The 19,287-nt window shown below is 34.3% G+C and overlaps 2 protein-coding genes across 5 annotated transcripts in view; one reads left to right on the forward strand and one right to left on the reverse strand.

Annotated features, from left to right (window-relative positions):
* LOC115622337 (ubiquitin fusion degradation protein 1 homolog) overlaps positions 1 to 19,287 on the reverse strand; it is a 58,283-nt gene that overhangs the window by 16,129 nt on the left and 22,867 nt on the right. Inside the window, exon 2 of the mRNA XM_030516248.1 lies at positions 10,822 to 10,960. The gene's annotated coding sequence lies outside the window, so the exon portion shown is untranslated. The remainder of the gene's footprint in view (positions 1 to 10,821; positions 10,961 to 19,287) is intronic.
* LOC115622333 (brain-specific angiogenesis inhibitor 1-associated protein 2) overlaps positions 1,088 to 19,287 on the forward strand; it is a 40,460-nt gene continuing 22,260 nt past the window's right edge. For all 4 annotated transcript variants that reach the window (XR_003995338.1, XR_003995339.1, XM_030516244.1 and 1 more), the window contains exon 1: positions 1,088 to 1,391. The gene's annotated coding sequence lies outside the window, so the exon portion shown is untranslated. The remainder of the gene's footprint in view (positions 1,392 to 19,287) is intronic.

Genomic DNA, 19,287 nt, shown 5'->3' on the forward strand with positions numbered 1-19,287 from the left:
ACAAAAACAAAAAAATTACAAAAAATTGGCACACATTAGAGTTGAATTGAACGAAATAAAAATATAAACAAAAATTAAAGAAAACAAAAGCCAACAATCGTGAATATTATATATTTTAAAATATAAATATAAACATTAACTTATACAACAAACGGAATTAATCGAAAAGAAATGAAATAAATTTAATGTTTTCGAAACTGACAACTATTTGGTGACCATTTGGGTTCAATTTTTCAAGGTGGACACGTTAGTGAAATTAATCTAACTGGCTTCAAATCAAAATCTACAATGAAGCGGAAAGGAATCGAGATATAAAAAACTTTTTTCATCGATTCTTTGTAGCCTTATGTTCAACTTCCAAATGGAATACCGTTTATGCTATATGTATATAATCACTTCTTAACTGAAATATTATAAAACGATATTTTATTTTGATATCTTATCAAACATACATATGTGTAACCTTTTTCGACCGAAAATTGGCATTGTAAACATTTACCAATTTCGATTCCATCAATTCGGAAACATGATAAAAAAAAAAGATAGTATCTGAAGGATTTTGCAGTCTCCAAAGGTACAGTCAACATTTCTTAGTTAGCTGACAACTATTTGCTATTTTTATTTGTTTTTTATTTATTATTTACTTGGGACAAGTAAGGTTAAAAATAGTTCCGCATAAAGAAGCGTTGAAATCTTGTTATGCTTTGAAAATGTCAAATCATACTAAGAATAGGTTAAAGGTCACTAACAAAACCAGGGCTGCCGATTTTCAAAATATAATTCGGTACTATGTAAAATAGCTTTACATTTACCGCTATATCAAAAAAGCTTTAAGGAACGGCTAGTTAGTTTTTCTTTTAATTAGTACTTGAAGTTTGAAAATAATTTAGCTTAGAGCCGACATAGCCTGCTTTGGGAAAATGTGGAAAATGCGTGCGGCACTAAACTTATTTTAACGATAAAGCAGCGACTGCAGTGCTCAAAAAGCTCGCCGAGAGCTTACAGGTGTGCGTGCCGTCCGTGAGCTTTTGAGCTCAATGCGCGCGCGTTTGTTGCGGGCAAAGTTTCAGTAGAGTTTTGAGTTTAGACGCGTTCGGTTTGTTTTTCTGTCGCTGGCGCGTAAGATCGCCAACTTGTTAACTGGATTTTTGTTCGAAACCGCCATTGTAACCTCGCTTAGAGTGTTTCTTGAAAAGTGTAAACTGCATGAGAATTATATTTGATCAATAATCCAACATAAATTCGTTAAAAAACAAAATACTCTGCTGGTTAAAGTTAATATTGTCAGCTATTTCGTTAAAAGTGTTCACAGGTGTTAGTGAGAATTGCCAAATTTGAAAATCAACTCCCGCTCTATTGGATTTAAACAGCAATTGATAGAATACTTAAAGGTGCGTTCACACTATTTACTGTATATTTGACCTATTTATTATAAGATATTGACTGATTCTGCTGATTCGTGTTTCAAGCCCTGTTGTTTGATTACAGCCTTTCTATCCACACTTCTGCACTAACCACTAATTGAATTGACTTTTATTTAATTCTACGTTTTCCACATTTCCTGCCCATGCCCATATTTCCTCTATGCGTCCATTCCGTTGGCAGCCCGTTGCTGTTTGATTTGAGCTCAATTTGTTTTCCGTTTCCATTTTCCAATAGTCGCGATGTGAGTATTACTTAATTTCTTTGCTTAATCCGATTTGCGTGCATTGAACTTTTCCGTTTGTGGCTCTTTTAAGGTGTGTTTTGCCTTTTTTTTTTTTTGCACCGGCTTCTGGCGGTCTTCTCATCTTTCTTAATTTGTATTATTGTTGTTACTGCTGGTACTGCTGATTGTTTTATTTGTGGCCCCTCAGACGGCTTGTTCCCATTTTAGCGCCTTTGTGTATTTAAAGAGTTCTCCAGTTCTGTTTATTGAATATGTAGATGTGTTTATTTTTGTGAGTTTGAAGCCAGTTTCGCGAACGTGAACCTGTTGAGAGTATTTCAACAATTATTTGAGTATAGCAAGTGGATTTGCATTTTCCGTTTGGCTAAACGTTTTATGGGGTCCATAAAAATGTGTTTATTTGTTGTTTAATGAAAGAGCCACAGTGCTATTTTTGTTGTTGTTGTTCAATCAAATAAGTTTTTAGCAGGCTATAAATAAAAAGTAATTGACCTTTCATTTTGGGATATTTAATTCATAAAATGTAAACTATTTATGTCAAGTATGAGCTCTTCAAATATGAATGAGAGAACTATTAGTAAGAACAAATAGAAAACTGTTTGAAGTTTTAAGTATATTTTAGTTATCTTATTTAATTTACTCATGTATTAAGATATTATGAAGTTGTCATAAAGTTTTATGTATTCAAGCTCAAATATATTTATTTGATCTTATTTATAAAAAAAATATAATTTTTTTTAAACTTGTATAATAACATATATTTTTGTTATATATTATTACAACACAGTATTGGACCAAATAGTAATAGTAGTAAATTAAGTAATTTCTTTTTTAATCGAAAATAATTATCTTGAAAGTTTTCTGACTTAAATATGATATTAACTATTTTTAATTATTATTAGCATTTTAGAGTTTTTTTATGGAAATTAAAATTCTTTCATAGAATATTTCCATTGATTAATTGTCTGAAACAGTGTGTGTATATTTAAATATAATGCTTAATTTTTAGTTGAATATTTTGTGCGAATAAATGCCGTGCAAATTGATTGCTAATGTATTTAATTCCTAAACCCCTTTCTTGTTAATTTCTAGCTATCTCACGGGTCATTAGTATAGGGAATGTAAAGTTGATTGCTTCTCAGTATGAGATGTGACCTATTTTTCAAAATACTGACAGGTGTTTCAACTTGCATTCTTTTTGTTGCTGTCGGTGGCTATTGTTTCTGGTTAGATAAGCAGAGATTTCTAAAATTATAAGCTACCTAGCGGTTTTCTCAAAGCATCATCGCATTCATTTCAAGCCCATTTATGACTTTTGCCCGTGCGAATAGCAAAAAAAAAAAAAAAAAAAAAAAAATAGCCAAACCTGAAGTTAGATTCTATAGCAGAACAAAAGCCAGGCAAATGATCGAATCCATTAAGTCACCAAAAGCGCCACAACGGGCCAACACAAGAGCCGAGCCATTGGCCAAAAGTCATTAAAGTTGCGCCAGCGAAAAAGCAACCACATGAAGAATAAAGGCAAAATCTATTGGAAACGGCAACAAATAGCACGCCTTAAAAATATTTTATGTTCAACATCAACCACAATAACAACAACAACAAAGCGTATATTGTTGCTGCATGCCACGAGTGCGAACTTTAAGACTCTGGTCTAAGAGACTGGCACTATGTATAGTATTTGTTTTGCTTTTTCAGTTGTTAAAGTTTAAGCCATTGCTGCGGGCAATGGTGCTCCACGGTGCTGGCTACCAAGCCTGTTAATTATGCGCTTATCAGTTCAATTTTCCTACCAGTTTTTCCTGAACATTCCACACCAGCATCGGACTCTCAAACACTGGAATCTGGACTTCGGGCAGGTGCCAAGACATTCACGTATGCCAAAATGCATAACAGATTGTTACTCCTCTCGATTGCTTTCATATTCTGGTACCCACTTGCATCTGCTCCAATTTTTTTCCTTACATGTGTTCTCCAATTAATCAAAATTGTATCCATTAGATACGAAAAGACGGCAAACAGAAGCAGCTGCTGGCATGCGGGTAGCTCGTCCGTTACTTTCTACACGTTCGTTCGTCTATAATTATGACATTCTGACAATCCACTTAGGAGTCTTGAATGACTTTTGCATATGGCCAATAATGACAACTAACCCTGTTTGCGGATAACCCATTATGCCCACTTTCTCTAGGCTTCTTGGATTGACTTTGGGCTTGGTTTGTTCAAACGCTCGATCCATCGATCGTTCACATATGTATTCATCATCATTATCATCGTCATCATCAACATCGTTGTCGAGGAGTGTTCGCTAACAGGCGGCCAAAACACTCCCCACATGTTTGTCATCAACTCCATCATCTTCATTGCAGTTGCCACGACACTTTGCTTTTATGATATTCAACGATATACTCGTACTATATGCTGTCAATGACGCATAATTTGATTTGCCACACGATATGTATTTTAGATTAATGACAACGCAAACGAGGCCTATAATAAATGGCTTTGGAAAATTCAATTAATTTAATCTGATTTGCAAATGGGCCTGAGATGGATAAGATCCAAAACAAATAAAACTAATAGTGATCCTCTAAAGACGGCAAATGGTTAGAGTATGCGTGAAATAAATGATTTATTGACTATTTCCATATTTTGTCTACCAACCGCATCCATATTCTTCGAAGTAGATCGATAACATACACTTTCGCTGTCAAGTTAGTTAGTCAATTTAGAGATAATCTCTTCTCTATGTAGTTTTTAGAAATATGTGATTTATAAGTGACGTAAAAAGTTCTTGACTGAAATAACAACTGACATATTTGACAAAATAATGTTCAAGAACGAAGTGAGCAAGTAATTAATAAAGAAGCCAATAAAAGTAATATCTAATAAAGAAGACGGACTAACTACTTATTCAAAAGACTGGATAGTGTTAATTGTTATTTTGAGAATACTCCTACACTATTATTTCGATTGCGAACCTTAGCCTTAACTAATAGATTCGTTTTGCTTAACTATAAGAAACAAAGACAAGTCACAAGTTAGTAAACGAATATTACGACTCTCTTCTTATGAATCAGTTTAATTCAAAACTATGAACATCAAGAGCTCTCCCAAAGTTTATAATGCATTTTATTAAAAAGTTCTTCATATCAAAAGCATAGGAAATTTGACGGATGTTACATAAATTTGTCAGAAAAATGTATGCACATGAAAATGTATTGAAAATGTCAGTAAAAGAAAAACCCACAAGCCAATTTGCGTAATCGCCAAAAGCAGCGGTAAGCGAGAAACCAAAACATTATCGTTGACAAAACCAAAAAATTATGATAAAGCACTTTTTTCCACGAAGCCCCGTATAGCCAACTTTCTAAGTTGGCGAAGTGCTTCCTGCACCCAGAGCCAAGTACCAGGCGGCACTCATTCGCATGGCTTTCCTTGCATTTCCTTTTTTGTGCAAAAGAAATCACTTGGCTTGTTCGGTTGTCGTTGTTGTTGCTGTTGTTGCTGCTGCTGCCCACAAGTGACGTAGCAAGCGGCGGCCATCAGACGATGTTGACTGCATTTCCCACTCAAGACAACATTTCATAAAGTTTATTAAACTTTAGCCAAATTGTTAAAGTGGCGATTTACACATGCCCCCACCACTCTACCCTACCATTCACTTTTCATGCTGGCCGTAGGCGCCAAAGCCAAAACAAGTTCATCAACATTGGCCGGGCCAGCCAGACAACTGACTGCCACTTGCCACTTGGTGGTAATGGAGAGACTGTTGTGGACAGCAACAACAAATTCAAGAGTTTTCCTTGAACGCTCCAAACACTTGGTGGCAGGCATCTAGCTTTTAGTTAGTTAGTTTGTTAACCGCACGCACTCACACAAACACTCACACCACTCATAGTCTCAGTCACAGTCTCAGTCGCAGTCGCAGTCACAGTCACAGTCAGTTACATGGATGTGAGTGTTTGTGCATTGCAAATTAATTTTCTGCTTCACAAATTTCCAACGCACAAAGTGTCCAAAGTAAAATGTATTAAGCGTTAATATCCTGGAAAACATTGAAAATCTTTTCGCTGCAACTAAAACGAGTTTTCAAATCAAATCGTTACTTAATTGCAATTGATGGCATGTGAACATATTGTGCTTGCAATCTGAAATTCGAATTTCATTTCAAAATCACCACTAAAATGATGAATTGGCAGTAACGAAGTGAAAACCTATGAAACTTTTTCACTTTAGATAAAAATTGAATTATGTATTGAATTCATTTGAAAATGGAAAAATGTGAATTTATAACGCTGCTTGATAAAGCTGGGATATGCAAGAAGTTAAGGAATAAAAAAAAATGGAAACGTAATTAATTAGGTTATGGAAACAGAACTGACATTTTCCTGATATATAGAAATAGAAATTGCTTGAGTAATCACATTTATAGATCAATTGTTGTGTTCATAGCGAATTGAGTGAAGAAAGATATAAACGTTTATTTTTGAAAAAAACAAATTGTGCAAAATAAATTGGTTCGTATTTAATTTTTTAACAATCATAACAAAGAATCCTTTATCAAGCGAAAGTTATTATTCTTGCCATTATTTTGAAGAATATTCAAATTCTGCAAATTCCAAAGTCAAACTCTTAGTCCAATCCAAGTAATATATGTAATACTTTTGAAAATTAGCCATCACTATCAAATTAGTCATCAGCGGCTTAGAAAGGATTCACCTGTTGCTCTCTCTTTGGAATACAGTGAAAACTCTCTTGGCCGGACACTCAAGATCTGGCAAATTTTGTCCGCCCAAGGGGAGTGTCCGCTTAAGGGGATACTTCAATACTTTATACACCGATCGAATGTTTTTAGAAAGAGTGTTCGAATAAAAGAGGTGTCCATTAAGGGAGTTTTCACTGTATATATTTGATTTTGTAAGTAATTATTCAAAACTCCACTTGTGAAGTCTAATGCATTTCCTATAAGGTCTGATTTTTTTTTATAAATATAACAATCCTAAATATGTAAATGTAAATACCATTTTATTATACAATAAATAATATTTGATTAACAAGTCCTTGAAAATGCAAACTTTTGAACTCTATTTAACATAGTTAGCATTCATGTAAGTCAATTTTAGAAATATGTAGTCTTTAGTCTCTAATAAGCTCATTCGCGTGCCTTGTTGCTTGGATACGTTTCGATATGGCTGGCTAGCAAAGCTAATTTTCACGGAATATGCAACACATTGGTCGATTTAACATTCTGGTATGCCTATTTAGCTGAATAGCATTCAGCTTTATTTTCTTTGTGCGCGACTACACCTAGCCACTCGTACAGATACCTAATTACAGTTCTATGCCTTTATGTATGCCCCCCGCAAAGCTCCATTTCAAGACATACTTTTTCAAGGTTGCGTAACTCTGAAAACCACCTCTCACTTAGGCATTTGTGCCCGCACGGCTTTCAGATAAAAATTGGAAGAGATAAATGAAAATAAAAAATGAACAAAAACTTCTACGTCAGTGAACAAAATGTCATACAAATCAAAACTGTCAACTGTACAAGTATGTGCGGTTGACTTAATTAGGAAAATGCACAAGTGCATAATTTACCGGCAACAAAAGCAACAACCACATTAACCGCATTTTTGCATCAGTCAGGCGAGCAAACGACAATATGTCAATATCCCCCGCCTGCTCCCAATAGATTCGAGTAAGTCACAGATAGATTTGTTGCACCTTTGTTGGCATCTAACGGTCTTGGTGCCTGCCATGGTGCCTATTAAGCCAATTGGTAATGCTTGTTGTCGTTGTTGTTTTTGCTTTGCCTTTTGCATATGCATTGAAAGTTGTCTGCCATACTCATATACGGGTATACCTATGAATATATATATGTATATACATGTACATACATATGTATAGAGTCGTATTCGTAGTAATAGTTTGGCTCTCGAAGCTCAGACCCAGCAATTGAAATCAAAATACGCAACAGGCTGTGAATTGAACTACACAAATGCTCGTATATATATATATGTATATATTTATATATATATATATCTGGTGGCAAATACATATTTATGAAAATGTGCTGTTTTGTTTTTTGTTAGTGTTGCTCGGAAAACAAGTTTTTGCAAATACCTAAGAAATACGCTCTTTATTTTCATAGCATAGTTCACTTGTATGCATATTTTTTTTCTTCTCAATAATTCAATTGCTCAATACAAGAGAACGAGTTTTCGAGTTTTTTGTTGCTGTTATTTTCAATTTGAAATCGAAAGTTTTTTTTGGTCCATAATCACAAGAATGCGGCAACAATCAATCGAAGTATGGGGAGCTCGCGCGTTTCCCTCAGCAACTTTTGGGGGCGTGTGCGTTGCTGTTGTTGTTGTTTTCGCTGCCTTTGTTATAATTTGCGACGCTTTAATTATGTTTTTTTTTTCATAGAAAATCAATCAATAACTGCCGCACTTTCATTAAAAAACATAACTGTCGATTTCAAATTAAAATTGCGCATACGCCATGTGCGCTGCATTGATTATATGAGAGTTGTATTTTAATTTTAGGTGTGTTACCAACTCTTTTTTTGTTTTTCTCCAATATTAGTTGGCTATTAAACATTATCATTATTATGTAAGCACATTATTGAAGTATTGGGAAAGCTATGTACAACTTAATTTAACAATTGATAAATAATCAAGGCATGTGGAAATTAATCGAAATCTTCTTATAAGTGTTACCTTCATGATAGCAGAAGAATATAATTTTGGTACTTGAATGTTCCCAAGTGTTCAAAACAAATAACATTTTTGCTGGTTCAAAAGGATGCAAGCAAGGTTTAAGTAAATATTTTACTATTAAGGTGGAGAAAACATCTCAAACGAAAATATATAAATAAGAGTAGAGATTAGAGGCATTTTTGGTAGCTAGTTGGGCTTATGGGAGTTAATAAGCTATTAAAATTTATAATAATTACTCGAACATAGAAGGTAATATTCTAGACATTGATTTTTGGATCAATATTGATCTTAGGGTCGATTTAGCTAATTTTGCTAATTTTTTAATTATTATTGTTTAGAATAAGAATTCAACTCACTTTTCCCAAAAAATACTTCTATCCGAAATATTTACTTGTTTAACTTGAAATGAATAAACTGTGATATTACAAGTAGTTGAGAATTTGGCAACACAGCCTCACAGAAACTAGTTGAAATTTATTCCCACACCAGCCAGATCTCGTTTGGGTCCAATCGAGCAATTCAATCACGCATAATGCCAGAATAAAAACAAAACGTGTATCAACACACATTCGTGTATGTCGACCCAATTTCCATTATCTTGCACTTTTAAATTTTTCGCATTGAGTTTGTTTGAACAGAGACAAACTAAAAATAAAAAAAAAAAACAAAAAAAACCAATGTGGGCCAAATTTTGCCTATGAGCAATACGAGCAAACGGTCAAGTGACCTCAAAACTCGATTGAGACAAGCCCATGGTGTGCAAAAAAGCTCGCACTTTAAAAACCTTTTCTACAAATTAAAATGATTTATTTGGGGCGCTGTTACGGCGGCCAACACGAATGCTACTGCATGACTCGGTACGAGTGTATTCGAAAATGCAGGTGCCCAGCCCAGAGCTACTACGAGTACAACAACAACAGCAACAAAATTCACTTTTGTGCCAAATTCAATGTAAATCGCATTAAGAAAAATGTTGCAAGCAACAGTGGAAACAGCAACAATAAAACGCCAGCCACGTTTTGCACGCCACATTTAATTTCTTAGCATTACTTAATAGCCAAAGTAGTAACTGTAACTAACAAAATTCAATTAAAATAAAATACATACAAACATGAAACCGTTATGTGCATATTATAAGAAATATGCTTTTCAGGCACAAATTTGTTTAGGGAGAGACCGAAATGTGTGTAATGAAGTGAAAGAGCATTCAAGAGTAAACGTTTGTTTTAAAATATGAAAACAATTAATTTATTTGTGTATATAATTCTTTTAATCTGTTTCATGCTATTAGTTTCATAGCTTTTGCAGCTTTATAATTACTTTTTAAGAAGAATATTTGGCTATGACTATGACCCGAAAAACTATGCTGCTCTCAATTTAAAATGCGTTTTATATCCACACATAATGGCTATTGAAACATTTGGAAATTAATTGAAGCAATTGATAGGTTTTTTATTTGTTAGTTTAATAATGAATACATGTGTGTTTGTATTTATAACAATAATTAAATAGTGATGCTTTGTTTGCTTTTTTTAAGACTGCAATTTTAAACTAGCGATGACAGTTAGAAAGCAATCGGAAATAGTCGCAAAATTGTTTTAGGAAATGAGTTTTGGACCAAAAGGGAAAATCCACATAACTCGATTTGTGAAATCACAAACCATTACATACTTACATACTTATGCATGTATGGAAAGCATGTATATACATACATAATTATGTCTGCTCTTACATGACTTTCTGTAGCTGATCATTTAAATTTGCTGAAAGCTAATAGAAAACAAAGTAAATTACAATGATTAGACAATTTTTCGCTCACAACTTGGCAAGTTGGCGCAAATGGCTTTGTTTTGTTTTCATTTCTTCTTCTTCTTCCTTTTATGAAGTGGCTAATAAGTGTGGGCTATTGGTCAGTTGAAGAGCCGCTAATATGCTTATTATGATGATCGTTGATGCTGTTGGCTCTCAAAATGATTGAACGTTGCTCCGCCTACCTGGTCTGGTCGTTGGCTTCTTTATTAACTTGCAATTTTACGCTTTTTTAAACAATATTTACTACGTGCCAGATACTCGGCTCGCATGCCACAAACAATATTGGAGCCATTTAACTTGTTTGGTTTAAATGTACGAGCACGGCTCAAATTTATTGGCAACGCGCGCCCCTCAAACTCGGCGCCACATGCAAATTTTTAACGTTCGATTGTTGCATCTTTTACTCGACATTCACTCTTTTCTTCAGGCATTATTGAAAAGTAAAAGTGAAACAATTCACTTAATTTTAATTTTACAGCGTGTACAAAAGCCTTTTGTTCAAGAATTGTTTCCACAACAAAGACCTTCTTGAGCTCATTTGTGGGGCCAATGAAAGTTTAAAAAGCGGTTTTGCACAGATTTATGTCTGGGAAAATGGGCAATAATATCTCTTACCTTTACTGTACTTGCTTCGAAAGTATACTATTTAAATTTGTTGTTTCTTTTTTATCTTTGCAGGTAAGTTCCAATTACGGATCTCTTTGATTTGAAGATCTATGTGTCCGTTTGTTGAATCGGCAAAGTATTTGGTATTCTGCAAAATGAGTGAGTGATTTAGTATATTTAAATGTACATATTATCACAAAGTATTACTTTTACAAATGGCTTTGCTGAGCTTAGCGGCAGACTAGTAAGTTTTAGAATATGATAGAAAGTTTTTGAAATATTGAAGAAATGGTTCCTTCTTTTTTGAACACTGTATTATAAAACAACAGATACTATCTATGAAAATGAACGTTAGCTATATAAATCGGATGAAAACGAAGGTAGAATATATTATGTCTTTAAAGACTTAGGCGTTAAGAAATCAATTATATTATTGGCCAAATTTCTTTAACTGCAGATCCTGCCTCTTACTATTCACACTTCATTATGTTGCAATATATTATAGGTATAGGTTATTGAAATCTTCCCAGTTAAGCTTTTGTGAGTCCACTAAAGTTTTCATCTCTGTCCTATGAAGTAAGAGCATTTACAACATATTGAATGAATTGCAGCTGGAAACTGTCAGTCTTTGAACATTTAAACATTTAAATTCAAAACATGGAAATTTGTAAGCACTTATGTTCCTTTTGTTAATTTTTAATCAATAGATTTAGTTTGAAATTGTATTTCAATGAGCCGTAAGATTGCACACCTATAAGTTGTGATGTATTTGCGTAAAGCTTGAGGCGTCTTTGAGTTAAAAACACCCACGCGAGTTTTAATGCGAATGAACATCAAGACTCCATCATAGAGAGTGTGGGATTTGCGAGCCGTCAACGAAAATGAATCGAAAAAAGTACGTATGTATGTACATATATATATATAAGTATGTGCGGGTAATTGAAACGCCAATTATGCAGACAAAAAATTGACATAAATAAGACGCAATAAGATGGCCAAACGAGATGAGTAAGCCAGTAACAGGCGGATCAAAGCAACATCGCCAACATGCTTCAATCAAGTTTAGGCCATGGCAATGCTAATGTCGGTATTTGCCAAATGGAAATTGACTTTTGGCCATTTTATTCGATTTGCCGCCATGGCGTCAGGGCATTAAGTGAAACTCTTTTCGGCTCATTTGCCTGGCCGATAATTGGACAGATCAATGGATGTGAGGTGCGCCTAGTCGGGAAATTTCAATGAAAGGAAAACTGTTTGAAAATAGAAATTGACAAACAGACGAACACAACTTGAAAGCCAAGAGCCGACGTTGTCGGTGGGTTCAGTGAAGACGGCCAACTAATCTTCCTCTGGCCAACCTACGCCGCACTTTCGACCACTAATGGCTTTTTTGCGTTTCATCGAGTAAATCAGTTTGAGAGAAAAAGTCAGAAATGCTTGCGTGTACACAGACATATATTTATTTTTATTTATTTAGTTTGTTTTTTTTTTCACAATTTGGCAGCTCGTGGAAAGTGAAATGTGTGAAAATGGCTAATTAGGCAAAATGCAGACTCAACTTTAGTCACAGCATCAGCAAAGTTTTTTTTAAATTAGTGACCGCTATATGGTTGATAATTTAATTTGTCTGCATCATGTTTTGCACCACGTCTGGTGCTTGTATACCGCCTACTAAAGGGTGACAAGGCATAGTCGATTGTTGCGAGTGGCAGGGTGTTATAATGGCATGACCGTCAAAGTATAAAAGGAATATATACATATATTCACTTGAAAAACTGCAAAATGGTTGAACCTATAGAATTGAAACTGTTGAAGGTCTTAATTATGTTTAAGCGTTTCATTACAATTTCATTTAGGTACTAGTTCAAAGCTGGCTCCTCCTTCAGGCATTCATTGATATGATATTCTATACTCTTTGCTGCTATAGTATCGATTGTTCTAAATAATATTTAAAAAAATATAGGGCTACATCTGAATATATCACTAATATTCGATTCGAATTGCTTATTTCTAACTCTTCACCGTTGGTTAATTATTTATTTTTTGTGAGCGTATTATAATTAAATGAATCTTCTGGTTTTAGACCTTTAGTAGACCATCACTTAAGTTAAAACCGACTAATTAAGATGTGTCTCAGGAAGAACATTTTCTCAGCCAAGTTAATCAACAGTTTTTATCAACTTTAATATCAGCTTCAAGTGTCATGCAGTTGCAACAAAATATTTGAATACTTAGTACAATATAGGGTACTCCATAGTCGTTAGCAACCAACTCTAGCATGCATGCCTCTGTTACTTTTTTTATTTGACAAATTTCACCCCCCAGCTAATTATGAAGCATAGCTTGTTTGTTACCCAAGTGGTTTTCGAATCTCTGTTAACAGTTCTTGCTCCACTTCCGCCATATTGTTGAGTTATTTCTATATGTGACCAGACTGACGGACTGACTGTTGGTCAAATTATTTGACAATTCATTGTTCATATTTGTATTTTTAAGCTTTTTTGTTTCTTACAATTCAGTTTTTGTTCATAACAATTTCTTTGAAAACCAACAATTTTTAGCTGTAATTACGCGTCAAGTTCGTTACTTAAGTCTTTTGTTTTACGAGCTTGTTTATTTGCCTAAATTGGTCAAAATAACAACAATAACAATAGAAGATAATTGAGATTTGTTAGATGTCTTTTTTTTAATGCGCCGTTTTATTTATTGCTTTTTATGGTTCAGAAACCCAATTTTGTACATTAAAGTGTAGAAAAAAAACGATAGTAAAGGAAAAAAAATGGCATATATAGTATGTACATATATAAGTCCGAAAGATACAGAAGCTTAAGCTTGAGATAGTCTTGGGGGGAATGAAGTTAATAGAATAACTAAATGCGAGTTAATAGTGGATGGGCCAGGGGTTTTTGTAGCCCACCACTGTTGGCTAAGGACACTCCCTAGGAAAACGTTCTCAATATGACTAATTGTACTTTCTACGACTCTATATCGGAATCGAAGTGGATTCCGCTATTGATGTGTGATGCAAGAAGTCGATATTATCGATGACATAAATATATATGATATTACACCGCTTTTTTCAAACAATTTGGGGTTCTGATTTACATACTTTTAGGAAAACATAAGATCTTTGGTGAACTTTTTAAGTCTACTGTACCCCAACGATTCGAGATCATTATTATATATTATTGTAATTTTGTTAGATTTTGCTTATACAAGTATGTATGTATATAGTTCTTAAAAATATAAGTTGATAGCAAAACGCTTTTATTTTGTCATCTATGTCGACAGCCTATCTTTATTAACTTATTATTAAATAAATATACGCAGTCAATAGATCTGATGAGACTAATATGAAAATGAAGGAAAAAATGCACTAATCTTAATTTAAATTCTTGCATACCTAAGTTTGGCTTCAACTTTTTACTGTTCTTATATAATTTCCCAATCGAAAGCTTTGAAACTATTTGTAAATTTCAAAGCGTTTTGGTCCGATTTATTTTATTTATTATTTATTAGTTTTTTTTTTTTAATTATTGATACGATTTATATTAAATAACATTATCTGCAGCTAAGCACTTTAATTATTCAAGCTATTACCTACTTCAGTATGGTTTTAATTATATATATGTATTACATTAAATGGAAACGGAAATAAGTGCAAATACAGCTTCCGGCCATTCTATGTATAAATCAAAGATCTCTTGCCCTTAGCTAACACTTAAGCTATAATGGAGGGGCCATCACTTACTTCAGCGAACTTGAATCATGAGTTATAAGTAAATTGGCACATACACAATCAAATTTGCATTTTGTAAATGTTTTACATATTGCGGCATTAAGGAACAATGTTATTATACAGTCTACCACCTATGAGTTAATTTATGCTAACCAGGCAGACAATAGACCACACGAGCACTACGAGCTTGAAACTAAACTTGAACTTCGCACCAAAACGTTGAACTTTGTGCTCAATTTTGTGATTTGATCGTAAATGCGCAGCTCTTTCTCTTCCCTTTATTCATAAGTAGTTTCGTTATGGCTGTGAAATATTTCGAATTCGTTGGGATATTCCAAAAATCAAAAATATCCCATACTCATTTCAATATTTCAGTGCCTAGTCTACAAAAACAAACTACAATTGAAAACTTCATTCGTTTGCAAGAAATAAAAAAAGGTAAATAAATAGTAGGACTGCCTTTGAATGCGACTCTCTGGCTATAATTATAACAAATACATATGCAAAGTAAAAGAATTAAAGAAAATAAACGAGCAGCTGCACAAAAACAAAAAGCACATTTAAACTTCGTTTTCAAACTGGTTTTGAATTAAGTGTGCTAAATTTTTAAGAATTCGCATAATAAGCAAGAATTACTCAAGAATTTCAAATTGCGAATTTATTTTAATCAAGCGCGCATTTGTCTTGCATGCCTAAAATTTGTCTTAGTTTCGAGTTAGGGGCACGTTTTTTGTTTGTTTTTGTATTTTTTAGTCTTTCATTTGTGTTTTTTTTTATGTTCATGGGCTTGTTGACTGCCGAAGACTTTTAGAAATTTTCAATAAGCGGCAAAAGATGCCAAAGCCACTTAATTGGCACTCTGACAGCTGACAGCTGCATAAAACCCACAGACACTCATACATACTTAGTTATGTATTTGGGTATATATTTATGTACATACTATATGTAAGCGTGTGTCCAGCATTATCTGTATGCCAGCATAAGTCATTGACTCCATCGCCGATCTTTCGTTTAGCACTTAATGCGATTTCATGGTGTGGCACTTCTAACTGTGTTTCTCGCTTTTAAATTGAAATGTGAAGCGTAGATTGTGTGAGTTCGGAGGTGGAAATATAGTAGATGAGAGGTGGTCCGCAGCCGAAAGGAAATTATTATTTATTTAATATGAATGAGTAGAGAAATATGGGACAGTTTCGGAACTGCGTTCAATTTGGAGGATCTTTAGAGCACCTACTTAGTTTACAAATTATTAAATATAATAGTTCCTTAGGACTACCTTAGGACTGCTAAGAGAAAGAGAGCTTTTGAAACGTTGACCAATTTCTAATATCAGCTAAAATACAAGTCTCTCTACCTAAAGTGATTATGAGCAGCCGATGAGAAATGAATAAATGCTGAACAAATCTTGCTGATGTGAAAATAACACCACACCAGTTAAATATATTTGAATGGCTACAAATTTTACAACTAATTTAGCCTGAGCAAATATTTTAAATAGCTTAATTTTTACGTATAATATAAAATTATAATAAAATAATTTCTAAAACCAATTACAATTTTTAAAAGTAGAATAAGCTTAAAACCCATTAAATTAATCAACCATCGCAATATCGTTTACTTTACAATTTTGTTTTCTTCACTTTTGTTCATTAACAATAAATAAAACACAAACAAAAAGCACTTGTTTAAATACAAAATAATAATTTGGGGTTTTTTTTTTCTGGGAATTCAGTTCCGTCACAGCAGACTGTTCAGTTGAAAGCCAAGTTCTAGATATCGCAATCACTTAATAAGCTTTACTTCGTTATTATATATTTTTTGAAAAACTTGAAAAGTTTTCAAACATAATTATATATTAAAATGTAATTTGAAATGTGACTCTATCCTTTATTGAGAACAATTTTCGTACAGTTCTCATGCTACTGCATTCTAATAAGTATGTAAATAAAAGATCTATTCAAACTGTTTAATGTCATTTAATAAATGGTAACTAATGACTGTCTAGTTTGCATATTTTATGAGCTAATTATATTCTTTACTTTTTAATTAAAATATGGGCAAAATTTTTATTTGATTGCTGATTCAGACGAAATATCGAAAAATACTGCTAATTATCTATTATCTTTCGACATTTTTTGTACACATTACGCACATTTGACAACCTATTTTTCAGCAGAATTGTTTACAAAAAAAAAAAAAAAAAATAGCAAATTATTAAACATTTTTACGGCTTGAGTGAAAAGACGAAAACAAGTGTTTGCATTGACGCAAATGCAAAGCAAACGAACAGATACTTGTACACAAAAAATATGAATACACGGGTGGGGGAATGTACATATGTACATATGTATGTATGTAAGTATGAGACGCCTTTGTTCTCATTTGATCTTTGTTATTTGGCTTGCTATATGCTATTTGTCGCCTCTGTGTTGTTGCTGTTGCTGTTGTTGCCTTTCTGTGGTTGCAATGTTGAAAATAAAAGTGAATGCCGTCGTCTTAGTTGCTGTTATTGCTGTAGTTGTTGTTGTTGTACATATGTATGTATGTACAATGTACATACGAGTATGTGCTGCTTTTGCTTGACTGCCTTTGCGGTTACCCAGACTCTCTCACACATGCACACTCATATACATAAGAAACGTCGGTTCTATATAGAGTTTACCTTTTCTGTTGGCGGTTGCCACACATTTGCTTGTGTTGTTGTTGCTCTTTTTGTAGATACGTATCTGACAGATATTCAATCTTCATCTTCAAATCATTCGTCAAACGTGTTTTATGAAACTTGCGCTATTTTCTGCGTCTTGTTTATTATTATTATTATTTTTTCTCATTCAATGCGGGTTCTTTTTGCTTATTTATTGTCTGTACCTTAACGCGTTTGGCGCAATGTTTGTATGTTTGTATGTACAGGGTACTTGTTATTTGTGCGCTGAGGCTGGAGCGAACAACAACAACAACAGCAATAAGCACCACCGCCACAACAACAGTCACGACAGCGCCGCCGCCGACAGCTCAAGGTCGCATTCTTTGGCACTGACGCAGTCATTCAATAATTTATATTCCCATTTCATACATACTATAGCATATAAGTACGCACTTACATATTTTTATAGAAATACCCAAGATTTTATCCACCTGAGAGTTGTCCCTATTTGGAAAGAGAACATTTTTTTAGGCAATTCCCATCTTAAGTATGTAGGCAGAGTTACAGGATATAGTTATTTATGGGTGGTTAGGTATGAAATGTAAGTTCTTTAATTTTTATCGAGCTTTACTTATAATTTATTTCAAGCTAAGACATTATTTGCAAGTTTCTAACACCTTTTAAAACTCTGAAACTCGTTTTAAGGCAGCTTATAAAATGATATATATAGTACATAGTGCATCGATTTCGCTGAATATTATGGGAAATTATCTCTCTCTTTCTCTATCTATATATCGAATTGTTTTTAGGCAGCTATATTGCACCGATTTCGCTGAAACTTTCGAATTTTATGAGCAATTATACTAAGTTCTTAAATATCAAATTTAGTTCAAATATCCAAGAAGTTTTTTAAACTAAGACTTATTGATTTAGCCAACCGATTTTATCAGGACTAGATTAGATAACGATGTCTTTAAAATACAATAAACTTCTTACATTAACTATCGAAGTCGTTCTACCGTACGTCTGGATCAAGCTTGGGGATAGCGATTCTTAAATGACTCTTCATTCAACCAATGGGAGTGCAACAGTACTAGGAATGCGGCGGCTCGATTTATAAGTAGTTTAGTTTGCAGAAATGTTTCCACAAATGCTGTTATTTTTGGTTTGGCTATTTGGCATGCAAGGCAAGGCATCCAGATGCGCCGTCCTTGTGGCTGCCATTGTTGATCTGTCGCCATTAAGGCGGCAAGTAGATACTCTTAGAAGAGGCAGAAGAAGAAACAAACGCCGCCACACTCGGAGATGCAATCTGCACCTTATTTATGACGGCCCCTGAACAGAGACTGAACTTAAGAAATTTTCAAGCGTCGTGCGCAACGCTAGTAAATGAAGTCACGATCGTGATGACGATGACAACAACGACAACAACAACCACAACAAGCATGTTGAGCGTTGATGATGGGTGTGTCCGATGGCTGTTGCGCTTGCGCAAGGCGCATACCAAGATCTTAACTTGGGAAAACTCGATTCTACGGCTAGTGGGTTAATAGAACGCTCCGGCAGTCAGCTAACTTGGAATTGTTTTGAGCAGCCAAACGGTCCGTGTAATTGTAAGTGTAATTGCATTTGTAATTTGGCGTTTGTGGCTGCCTCAACAGGGTAAGACGACTTAAGGCATTGACTCTAGGAAAATCAATTGGATGCCGCACCAGCTGCCATATGGAAAATAACGAAGCAAAAAGAAATTAATTTCTTTTTTTTTTTTGCCTTTGCCGCCGCTGTTATTTTGTTTTTTCTCTCTCCCGCTTTTTACTGCCCCTCCAACATTTTATGAATTTAACTTTTTGTTTATGGCATGTGCATGCAGAGCGTTGTAAGCCGTTTGCTCTCAACAACTGCTCGCTCAGTCAGTCCGTCACTCAGTCAGGTAGTCAGTTAGTCAGACTATATGTCTGTGGGTCCAGCCATCGGTGTGGCTCTCCAGCTTCTTTGGGGCTGTGTGCGACGCGTCGGTTCGACAGCTGAAGTAGAAAATAACTTCAACTTTTACTTTCACTGCCAATTCGTCTTAACAGCGCGGGGCAATGGC

This window comes from Scaptodrosophila lebanonensis, unplaced genomic scaffold, assembly GCF_003285725.1.
Source record: "Scaptodrosophila lebanonensis strain 11010-0011.00,11010-0021.00 unplaced genomic scaffold, SlebRS2 tig00000043-arrow-pilon, whole genome shotgun sequence".
Taxonomy (NCBI): domain Eukaryota; kingdom Metazoa; phylum Arthropoda; class Insecta; order Diptera; family Drosophilidae; genus Scaptodrosophila; species Scaptodrosophila lebanonensis.